The sequence below is a fragment of the Ranitomeya imitator genome, chromosome 2, assembly GCF_032444005.1.
Source record: "Ranitomeya imitator isolate aRanImi1 chromosome 2, aRanImi1.pri, whole genome shotgun sequence".
Lineage (NCBI taxonomy): Eukaryota > Metazoa > Chordata > Amphibia > Anura > Dendrobatidae > Ranitomeya > Ranitomeya imitator.
Genome location: NC_091283.1, coordinates 629,839,332 through 629,851,797, shown reverse-complemented (window position 1 = coordinate 629,851,797; position 12,466 = coordinate 629,839,332). Strand labels below are relative to the sequence as shown.

Sequence of the window (12,466 nt, the reverse complement as noted above, 5' to 3'; positions counted from 1 at the left end):
CCGAAGGTCCTGGTCGCATAGCAAACCTGAGACCGGACGGCCGCGTGCAGCGCTGAGACTTCCGAGGGTGAGTATAACATGATTTTTTATTTTAATTCTTTTTTTTTAATACAAATATGGTTCCCGGGGCCTGGAGGAGAGTCTCCTCTCCTCCACCCCGGGTATAACCCGCACATTATCCGCATTACTTCCCGCATGGTGGGCACAGCCCCATGCGGGAAGTAAGCGGACCAATGCATTTCTATGGGTGCAGAATCGCTGCGATTCTGCACAAAGAAGTGACATGGTCCATCTTTTTTTCCGCAGCAATTCTGCGCGGTCTTTTTCGGGTTTTTCCGCATCATGTGCACTGCGGTTTCTGTTTTCCATAGGGTAACATTGTACTGTACCCTGCATGGAAAACAGCTGCGGACCCGCAGCGGCAAAATCGCCGCGGTTCCGCAGTAAAAACCGCATAGTGTGAACATGGCCTTAGACAGAAGCAGAAAGTTGGGTACCTGTACACGTGTACAGTGTTGTGATACCTGCATAACTGAGGATGCCCGTGCAGTGTTGTGAATTTCCCAGGGGTTCTATGTCTTGTTGTTGCTTCTCTAATATTCTAGACCAGTGTTTCCCAAACTCCAGTCTTCACTGACCCCACGGGTCATGTTTTCAGGATTTCCTTAGTATTGCGCAAGTATTGGAAGTATCATCAAGGCATCAGGAATTGTCTCACCTGTGCAACACTATGGAAATCCTGAAAACATGATCTGTGGTGTCTGTGAAGACTGGAGTTTGGGAAACACTGTTCTAGACAGATGTTTAAAAGCCTCTTGGTGACGGATGATGTGAGTATAAGTAGTTAATCATTATATGTATTTAATCTTTATATGTACTAAATCTTTGTATGTTAAAATATACAAAAGTGTGTGCAATCATACTATTCAATAATACTATTCCTTTAATTTTGTACTTTAAAATAAAATTGCATTATATCGCAAGTAGTAGCCTTCTTTAAAGCTGTATCTGAAACCTAGTGTTAGAAACTTGGCAATACAAGGGGTTAATGTCCCTTGCTCCCAGGGATGGCATTAGGGCAGGCACACTTGGAATCTGCCTAAGGCCCCCACTACCATAGGAGCAGATAGCCAGTGGTGTGCTGCTGATAGTGGCACACTTTTTGGCCGTTTTGGGGCTGGTGAGTCAGAAGAGCCTGGTGCCAGCGACCCCCCTCCCTCGCATTCAACTGTATCAGTATCATTGATGCCAATATTGTTGAAAGCAATGACTGAGTACAGAGCGTCATGTGACACTCTCTCTCCCATCATCTCCCCTTTGTATCTTATGCTGCGGGTGCGATGGAGCTGCTGAGGTGAGGAAATGCGCTGAAGTGGTGAATGAGGAGAAGAGAATTGCAGTTATTTAATTTTTTAAATCAGTGAGTATGTGGTGGCCATAGTACAGGAGAACTATAGGGGCTGCATTATACTCCTAAGGGGGATCTGCAATATACTTTATGGTACTGAAGTATACTCCTATGGAGCTGATTTATACTCTATGGGGTTGCATAATACTTCTATGGGGGTTGCATTATACTCATGTGGGGACTGCATTATACTTCTGTGGAGGCTGCATTATGCTCCTTTGGAGGGGCTGCATTATACTCCTATAGGGGATGCATTGTACAATATCGAGGACTATTGTGTGCATTGTGCTGTATGGAGCACTATGGGTTGTGCATTATACTATGTATAGGACTATGGGGTGTATTATACTAATCAAGCAAAATGTTGCCTATTCATCAAGTGATTGGATTGTGAATGCCGGAACAGAAATCATTGTTCTCGGTAGCACATCGCCAGTGTAAGCTGCAGATGTGCTGCTGATAACATGATGCTGTATGGGGACAGATTGACCTATTAGTTATTGCTCTGTCCCCATCATTGTTCCTCGGCCTTCAGTATAATTGATCACACTCATTTAACGGCCTGAACTCAGCGCATGTAAATACAACCAAAATGTTTCTGTGTGATGGTGCAATGTGTGAGCATTTGAGGCCTCACATTAACTCCTCTCTGACATCAGATGTCCTATTCCGTCCATGTGACCCGGCCAATTTGACCATGGACGGAATAGTACGTCTCAGCGATCGGTCGCGATCACAGGGGGATCGCGGCCGATCGCTGCTGGGTATCAGCTGATTCTGACAGCTGCAGTCACAGACCGCTCCCGGCACTTTAACCCCCAAAATACTGCGATCGAACACAAACGCAGCATTTCGGAAGCCTGCGCAGGGGCTGATGGCCCTTCTGCCTTTGCATCAGAGACCCCATGGCGTGATCCCGATCGCTGCCATGGTAACCCAATGTCGTCATGACAGTGCATGATCAGGAAGTCTCTCAGTGTCAGTGTAGCGCTGACAGCTTCTATAGCATGCAGATGCTGCTTCATCTGTATGCTATAGAAGAGATCAGCCTGCAAAAAATGATTGTACCATAGTGGGACAAAGTGTAAAAGTGTAAAAGTCAGAATAAAGTAAAAAAAAAAGTTTTTTAAATAATTGTAAAAATATAAAAAAAATAATAATAGAATAAATATTGATTTTTTTTTATTATCACTAAATAAATATTTGAATGAAAAAAAATCTAAACAATAAAAGTACACATATTTGGTATCACCACGTCCGTAATGACCCGACCTATACTGTCCCACTAGTTAACCCCTTTAGTGAACACCATAAAAAACGCTTTATTATCATGGTGCCGAACAAAAAGTAGAGTAACACGCGATCAAAAAGACAGATGTAAATAATCATGGCACGGCTGAAAACGTCATCTTGAAAACGAGCCCCACACAGCTCCATCAGCAGAAAAATAAAAAAGTTATAGCTTTTAGAATAAAGGGATGCAAAAATAATTATTTTTTTATATAAAATAGCTTTTATTGTATAAAAGTGCCAAAACATAAAAAAAAATTATATAAATGAGGTATAGCTGTAATCGTACTAACCCGAAGAATAAAACTGCCTTATCAATTTTACCACACATGGAATGGTGTAAACACCCCCCCCCCCAAAAGAAATTCCTGATTTGCTGTTTTTTTGTTCATTCTGCCTCCCAAAAATCGAATAGAAAGTGATCAAAAAATGTCATGTGCCCGAAAATGGTACCAATAAAAACGTCAACTCGTCCCACAAAAGCAAGACCTCACATGACTCTGTCAGCCGAAATATGAAAAAAAATAAAAAAAATTATATCTCTCAAAATATGGCGATGCAAAAACTATTTTTTGCAATAAAAAACGTCTTTTAGTGTTTGACAGCAGCCAAACATAAAAACCCGCTATAACACCGCTTTCGCACGTCCTGATATTTCCGGTACCAGACATGTCAGTGTCCGTGTGTGTAATACTTGCTGCACACATGTGGCATGCGTGTTCTGCATCAGTACCACAAGGACAGGCGTCAGGGAAGAAGCGTTACAGTAAGCGCTGTTCCCTGGCGCCGGGTGCTGAACACGGCTCTCATCATTCTCCCCTGCTCTGCCGGCAATCGGCCCGAGCAGGGGAGAATGATGAGTTACATTTAAGTAATAAAAGAAGGCAGGCGGCGGCTGATGGGACTATTACTCCCATCAGCCTACCCCTGCTGCTGCTAATAACAGTGACAGCAGGAGCGGCGGATGGGAATATTCATCTGCTGCTCTAGCGCTGTAAATGAATACAGTAGTTAAAAAAAATAGCTTGGGTTCCCCCATTTGATAACCAGGCAGACAAAACTCACAGCTGGGGGCAAAATATGGTGTGGTGACCCCTCTATTCTTGATATCCAACCTTGCTGAAACTGACAGCTGAGGGTTGCAGTACTCAGCTGTGAGTTTTGTCTAGCTAGTTATCAAAAATAGGGGGAAGCCTATTTTTTGACCGCCAATACGTCTTTTAACTGACCTGAAATATAAGAGAATAGCTTGCCCATACAGGTAACAATCCAGCAGCTGTCGGCTGTACACTATGGCTGACAACTTGCTGCCTCAGCCACGAATAGTTTTGGCACCGTACATATCTCTTTAACCCCTTAGATGCTGCTGTCAACAATGACTACATCATATAAATGGTTAACAGAGTGTGGGGGCTTCCTCTTTATCCCAATTGGTGCCCTCAGATCATGATTGTGTGGTCCTGATGTTTGCGATGGCAATTCAAGGCCAAATAGCTGCCTTAGAGTCTGACGGCTGTTGTAACTTGTTCAGAAGTTAGTGATATTTAGGTGGTAAAAATACACATTTTCATTTCTGTCATGCTATTTTGCATTAATTCCTGAAAATGACTTGAAGGATTAATAATCTACCTGACTGCAGTTTTCAATATGTCAGGGGGTGCTGTTTTTAAAATGGTATAACTTTTGGCGGTTTACCAATACATAGGACCCTAAAGTCTCTTCAAACATGGATAGGTCCCTAGCTGGCCATGTGAGTGGAAGCAGGGAAGAGTGCTCCTGCTGCCATAAGGACAAAAATCCTGCTTTAACCCCGATTTTCGGGTAAACTCACCTAAATCCGGCTGGCTGAAGGTCCGGAGAGTGCAGCAGTGCGGAGCAGCAGGTCCGGAGTCGGCAGCGATGACCAGGAGGCGGCAGAAAGACGCTCGCACCAGCGATGCAGGAGCCAGCCAAGATGGCTCCGATGCTAGGGAGGACGCCGAGAAGGAGAACGCCGCATGTCAGCGGCGCATGGAGGTGGCCGCAAAGCTGCAGCAGTATGCCAGAGTGGAGGCTGCTGAGGAGGCAGAACCAGGATCTGGAGCTGGAGCTGACCAGGAGGAGGAAGCAAGCACAGCCGAGCAGCATGAGGTACAGAGGGGGAAGGAGAGAGGCAGCATGGCTGGGGCTAGTGGGGGACCTGAAGCCATATCACAGGGAGAGGAGCCGACTCTTAGAGATGTTATCACACTGATCTCTTCATGTCAGCAATCCCTGAACTCCTTGGCTCAGCAGATGCAGGAAGTTAAAGGGGACACGGCACAGATTAATGCGGCTCTGCAGAAAATGGACAAACGTATAGGAGTGGTGGAGGAGAGGGTGAGCACGGCAGAAGATCACATAGTTAAGCTACAAAAAGCTGAAAAGAAGTTCGCCCAAGCAATAGCCGAGCTCGCTGCCAAAAATGAGGATCTGGAAAATAGATCCAGAAGAAATAATATACGTATAGTGGGGCTGCCTGAAAAGACTGAGGGGAGAAATCCCACTGAGTTTGTGGAGAACTGGCTGCTGGAGAAGATTGGGAGCACAGTGTTGACAAAAGTCTTTGCTGTTGAACGGGCTCATAGGGTCCCGCCGCAGCCCCCTGCCCCAGGAGCGAATCCCCGTACCATGCTTGCTAAAATACTGAACTACAGGGACAGAGACATTATCCTCAGAAAGGCTAGAGAGATGGAGGATCTGACGGCTGGAGGTCAGAAAATCGCCATTTATCCGGATTATTCCGCTGCGGTTCAGAAGCAGCGGATGAAGTTTACTGGAGTCAAGCGGCGACTGAGGGAGCTGGGAGTGCAGTACTCAGTGATGTTTCCCGCCAAGCTGAGACTGGTGGCTTTTAATAAGACACATTTCTTCCTGACACCGGAGGACGCTACCCAGTGGCTTGATACTCATGAGAAAAAACTTAAGGGAATGGGCGACTGACATTTCGGCGAGATCCAGTTGGGATTTGTTTTCTCTGTCGATGGAGGAGAGTTCTGCGCTCGTTAGCAATGGTTAAAGAGTTGAGCAACTGTTGGGGGTTTTGCTGGGCCATATTGAAGGAATGGCCGGAGGGGACAGTACCAACTACTAAGTACGGGGGAGGAGGGTTATGCTGGGTACTGTGAACTGGTTTGGTACTTTTTCTATATGTTAATATAAGTTGAAATGTTAAGATACAATAAAGTGAAAGTTGGGGGGGAAATTGTGATTGCTATGGCAGCGGGACGCGAATGGAGAGGGTTAAGTAAGGGAGAGTGTTCGCAGTGGGCAGTGGAGCCCCACTCTTGATGAGAGGAAGAATGCGTTATATTGGGGGGGGTAGGGGGGCAAGTTGGGAGGGGGCAGGGGGGGTGGGAGGGTTGGGGCAGCTCATACTTGGGAAATTGGATACTTTAAGAAATGATGAGCCACATGATGGGAGATTGTATTAAAATATTGAGTTGGAATGTGAGAGGTCTGGCAGATAAAACACGGCGGGCGGCAAGTCTGCAGTATGTCCGAGAACAGAAGGTCTCAATGATATGTTTGTTAGAGACACATTTAGTGCGGGAGAGGGTGAACGTATTGAATAGGCGCTGGATACAGAGGGCGTATCATTCTACTTTCTCGACGTATTCTAGGGGTGTGTCTGTGTTAATACCTGCGGGGGTGCAGTATGAGGAGGTAATGGTAAAAGAGGATGTCGATGGTCAGTATGTGGTGGTGAAATGTAAAATGAATGGAGTATTGATGTGTATAGTGGCAATGTATATTCCGCCCCCATACTCGAGCAAGAAGATAAGAGAGGTGCTGGAGAGGGTAGAGCGCTGGGGACCGTTACCATTACTAATTATCGGCGACCTTAATAATATATGTGATGACTTTTGGGATAAGAACAAAAACCCCCAGAATAGGACGGCGGGACATACCACTACGTTTGGGACTTATGTCGGGGAAGTGGACATGGTTGATTTATGGAGAGTTAGGCATATCGGGGAAAGGGCGTATTCATGCTACTCACCAGCTCATGGTACGCTGTCTAGGATTGATCTGGCACTGGGTAACCGATTACTAGATATGATGGTAAGGGACGTGAGATATTTACCTAGGGCTCTCTCAGACCATAGTCCAGTTGAAGTGGAATTTCGATCAGTGGGGACACGGAACGGGAGCAGAAGGGAGTGGAAAATTCACCCTAATTGGCTACAAAGTATAGACTTGGAGAAGATTAAGAAGGAATTGGTGGAATTTTTTGAGATAAATGAGGGTAGCGTAGATGTGCTTACTGTGTGGGTAGCCATGAAAGCGTACTTGAGAGGGCTGTTGTTTAGGGATATTAGCAGGTGTAAGCGGAAATCGAGAGAGGCAGAGAGGCTGGCGATAGATGGGCTGAGGGTGGCTGAAGATGAGATGGTAATAATGGGTACTTTGGAGGCTGGGAGGAGGTTAAAGGCAGCTCAAAGCCAGCTAGAGGCGGTCTTGCTGAGTAAGGCTGAAAGGAAGAGGGAATTCATGAATTTGGCCTATTACCAGGAGGATGAATCAGTGGGTCATTTGCTGTCGCTGGTGGCATCTGCCCAGACAAATACTTCCTTTGTTCACTCTTTGGTGACTGGGAGTGGTGTTGCTGTTTCTGAGACTTCAGAGATTTTGGAGACTTTTGCAGATTTTTACGCAGACTTATACTCCTCTCGGGTAGATGGGTCAATGGAGGACACGGTGGCGTTCCTTGAAGAGTTGGAGCTCCCGAGGCTGAGTGACACAGCTAGGGAGGATTTGGAGGCTCCCATTACGGAGGAGGAACTGGGACGGGCATTGCAGTCGATGGCTAATGGGAAGGCACCTGGCGTAGACGGATTTCCTGCCGAAATTTATAAAAGCTTGGGGGAAGTGTTGATCCCTAAATTGAAGGCGGTCTTGGAAGAGGCTACGAATGGTGGAAGGCTACCGGCATCTATGCGGGAGGCCACAATAGTGGTGATTCCAAAGGAGGGGAAAGACCCGACACAGCCGGATTCATATCGGCCAATTTCTTTGCTTACTATCGACGTTAAACTCCTGGCTAAGGTGTTGGCGATGAGGTTGACAAGTGTTATTTCTGGCCTGATACACTCAGACCAGTCTGGCTTTATGCCTGATAGGTCAACTGCGATTAATCTACGAAGGCTGTATATGAACTTGCAACTCAAAGCCGATAACTGTGGCCAGAGAGTTATTGCATCTTTAGACGCTCACAAGGCGTTCGATAGTGTGGAGTGGGGGTATCTCTGGCAGGTGTTGCGAAGAATGGGGTTTGGACCGCAGTTCATATCATGGATTCAATTAATGTACTTGATGCCGATGGCCAGGGTTAGGGTAAACGGGGAGTTGTCACAGACCATACAATTGGCTAGAGGGACGAGACAGGGGTGTCCGCTTTCCCCCCTTTTGTTTGCTCTGGCGGTGGAACCACTGGCCGCTACGCTTCGACAGTCTGATGAGATGACGGGGTTTAAATATGGGGTGATTGAAGAAAGGGTGGCGTTGTATGCGGATGACATTCTGCTATTTCTGGCTGACCCGGTTGCATCCTTGGAGGGAGCCATTGGGATTATTGAACGATTCGGATCAGTGTCGGGACTTAGGATAAATTGGAGTAAGTCTATCTTGTTTAAGGTGGACGATGTGGATGGGGAGCCATTGGAGGACGGGCGACTGGAGGTGACGAGTAAATTTAAGTACCTGGGAATATGGGTATCTATGCCGGTCACTGACTATATACATGAGAATCTGACTCCAATCTTGGGTGCCCTCAAGGCAAAAGCGGATGCATGGCTTAAGCTACATTTGTCTGTGGTAGGCAGGGTGAATCTTATCAAAATGATTCTGATGCCGAAAATACTGTATATTCTTCACAATGCGCCGGTTTGGATACCACGTGGGAAATTTAGACAGATCAACTCTCTGTTTAGGAATCTGATTTGGGGGAGGCAGCATCCGCGTATCAAACTGGAGACACTTCAGCGACCCAAGGATGATGGGGGTCTGGCATTGCCTAACCCTGAGTTGTACTTTCTTGCAGCCCAGAGTCAGCATTTAAGGGGCTGGGCGCATGAGGGGTCATCTGGGGCAGTACAGCGGTTGATGGAGGTGGTGACAAAAAGAAGGCCAGTGGTGCAATGTTTGGAGGATGGATCCTTGGAGAGTTTGGGGAAGCTATATCCGACTTTGCAGTTGATACGCAAGCTGTGGAGTAGATTGAGGCACATACGTGGGATCACGGACTTGACTAGATACTCGCCGCTATGGCATAATAACAATCTGAAAGAATTTGAGGCATTGGGGGTACTGATAGAGTGGTTGGGCAAAGGAAATCAGTATGTGTATCAAATAATTGAACAAGGTGAACTGAAATCATTTTCCCAATTGCAGGCGGAATTTGGTCTGGGGTCTGCAGGGGAGTATCAATATTTGCGGATGAGGCATGCCTTTGGAGCTCAGAGTAGGAACGGAGGTATTAGGATTCAAAGGGATATAGTACTGGAGTATGTGTGTAATGACGGGACGACTGGAGGAGTCATATCCACTCTGTACAGGGATCTGTTGCACACTTTTCTATTGGGGTTTCCAATAATGGCAAGAGCTAAATGGGAAAGGGATTTGGGCCCAATAGATAACGAGACTTGGGAGTCGGTGTTGGAATGGATCCCAAGACTGTCGCTGAGTGAACCGTATAGACTGTCACAGCTCTATGTGATACACAGAGTTTATAGGTCTCCGATGGTGCTATATAAGGCAGGATTGCGTAATGATTCTGAATGTCCGAGGTGTAAGTCTACGGATGCAGACATTTTCCATATGATGTGGACATGTCCGAGGTTGGCTGCCTTCTGGGTGGTAGTTTTGAGTCGTATAGAAGGTGCGTATGGATGCATGGTGCCAAGGGATCCAGTTGTCTGTTTGTTGGGATGCGTGGATGAGATTGGAGTGGATAAGCACCTAAAGATAGCTATAGCCAGATTGTTGTATATGGCTAGGAAGGTGATAGCTAGAAACTGGATTAGGGAAGAGCCGCCGTCAAGAGGAGAGTTCCTCCAGTATGTGAAACAGGGCCTGACACTAGAAAAAGGGATTTATAAGAAGAAAGGGAAAACTGAAACGTTCAATAAAATGTGGTCTCCATGGATTGCTATGGGATAGTAATGTGAAGTGTGGCTTATACGAATGGTTGAGGGATTAGATACTCTATTGTTTTAATGATGGTAGTAATTAACAAGATGAGCTGCTTTGTGGGGTGGGGGTGGGGGGCTTTGGGATCGAAGGGGGCTGTTTGAAGGGGGAGGGGGGGAAATACTCTATATTGAAAATGTAAATGTAACATGTTAATTGCCTTGTTATTCTTAATAAAAATTTATTTGAATTAAAAAAAAAAAAAAACATGGATAGGTCCCTAAAAAAATACATTTTGTAAATTCCCTTGAAAAAATGAAAAATTATTGCTACATTTTTAAACCTCCTAAAATGCTAACAAAATAAAAGAACATTTTAAAAGTGGTGCAGATGTAAAGCCGACATGTGGCAAATATTATTTATTAATGTTTTACTCTAGTATGACTATCTGAATTCAAGGGATAATCATTCAAAGTTTGAAAATAGCTAATTTTTTAAAATTTTTCTAAAATTTCTGATACTTTTAATAAATAAACACAAAACATATCGACCTAAATTTATCATTATCATAAAGTAACAGTCTCAAAATCACAGGGATTTGTTGAAGCGTTCAAGAGTTATTACCACATAAAGTGACACTGGTCAGATTTAAAAAATTTGGCTCCGTCACTAAGGGGTTAAATTACTGTATTTATTTACAGCGCAGGAACGGCAGATGAATACTCCCATCCATAGGTATCAGCAGGGGAAGGTCTCTTTTATTAATAATAATCTTTATTTTTATATAGCGCTAACATATTCCACAGCGCTTTACAGTTTGCACACTGACATGTGCATAGACCCATTCACTTGAAGTGGCAAAAAGGGCTCAGCTTCTCCTGTGTCTCTCCGCATGGCTGAGTAGCACTCTACAGCCATATATGGGGTATTGCCACGTTCAGTAGAAATTGTGAAACAAATTTTGTTGCCTTTTTTACCCACTTCTTGTGTGAAAATGTAAAATCTGGGGCTAAAACAAAATTTTGGTGGTAAAAATTTAGTTATTTTGTCCTCACTGCCCAATGGTATAAAATTCTGTGACACACCCATGGTGTCAATATGATCACTGCACCCCTAGATTAATTAATTGAGAGGTGTGGTTTGTAAAATGGGGTCACTTACGGGGGGTTCTGCTGTTTTAGCACCTCATGGGCTCTCACAGTGGGTCATGGCAGCTGCAAACCATAACAGCAAAATCTGGCACTCCTTCCCTTCTGAGCTCTGACATGCGCCCAAACCGTAGTTTATCCCCACATATGGGGTATCAGCGTACTCAGGACAAATTGCACAATAACTTTTGGGGTCCAGTTTCTTTTCTTACCCTTTGGAAAATAAAAAAAAATTGGTCTGAATTAAATTTTTTAGTGAAAAAAAGTTGAATTTTCATTTTTTTTAAACATTCCAAAAATTCCTGTGAAGCACCTGAAGGGTTAATAAGCATCTTGAATTTTTTTTTGAGCACCTTGAGGGGTGCAGTTTTTAGAATGGTGTCACACTTGGGTATTTTCTATCATACAGACCCCTCAAAATGACTTCAATTGTGATGTGGTCCCAAAAAAAAAATGGTGTTGTAAAAATAAGAAATTGCTGGTCAACTTTTAACCCTTATAACTTCCTAAAAAAAAAATTGTTTACAAAATTATGCTGATGTAAAGTAGACATGTGGGAAATGTTACTTATTAAGTATTTTGCATGACATATCTCTGTGATTACAGGGCATGAAAATTCAAAGTTGGAAAATTGCAAAATTTTCAACATTTTTGCCAAATTTCCATTTTTTTCAGAAATAATCGCAAGTCACATCAAAGAAATTTTACCACTATCATGAAGTACAATATGTCACGGGAAAACAATGTCAGAATCACTAGGATCCATTGAAGCGTTCCAGAGTTAGTACCTCAAAGGGACAGTGGTCAGAATTGTAAAAATTGGCCCGGTCATTAACGGGTAAACCACCAGGGGATAAAATTTTGCCCGGGGCCCCAACTTTGTGTACAACAGGCCCTACCTGTGCCCAGTAATAGAGAATCTCCACATCCCTCCACCTGCAGAGCCGCACGGACACCACATATATGGCTTTTCTGTGCGCACAGGACCTGCGATGAGGTCAGAGGAGGGAGGAGTCAGGGGTCACATGATCAGGGGCCTCAGTGAGTGAATGACACCGGAGTGCATGCAGACGCTACATGGAAACTTCTCCTCAGTCAGTGACATTTCCGGCATTATTTGCCCCTCACTACTGGCACAATTACCCCGTGCCGCCTTTTCTACACAGTTTTATGTGTGGACTGTAACGTGTGATTTCTCAGCTTGGAGACAAATAGACCCCACACATGAGGGAATTATTACCGGGCGTCTACTATATGGAGGCATATGATTGTGCGATTGACTCCATACCAGGAGCTAAAATGCCGAAACCTCGTGTGTTTAACCCCTTCCAGGGCGGGCGGCCTTCACAGACTATATTCAGAGTCCGGCTAATGGCGCGTTCACATCAGCGTATTCTAAATCGCTCCGATGTTCATCCCGACGAGTCGGACAAGTGTCATGCAAGTGTGGGATGTTTTCTCTCCTACCATC

At 44.8% G+C, this 12,466-nt stretch overlaps 1 protein-coding gene across 1 annotated transcript in view; it reads right to left on the bottom strand.

The window, feature by feature from the left end:
- LOC138666762 (zinc finger protein 665-like) overlaps nt 1–11,972 on the bottom strand; it is a 136,214-nt gene extending 124,242 nt beyond the window's left edge. The window contains exon 1 of the mRNA XM_069754937.1: nt 11,895–11,972. The gene's annotated coding sequence lies outside the window, so the exon portion shown is untranslated. The remainder of the gene's footprint in view (nt 1–11,894) is intronic.
- Between the last annotated feature and the right edge of the window lie 494 nt (nt 11,973–12,466).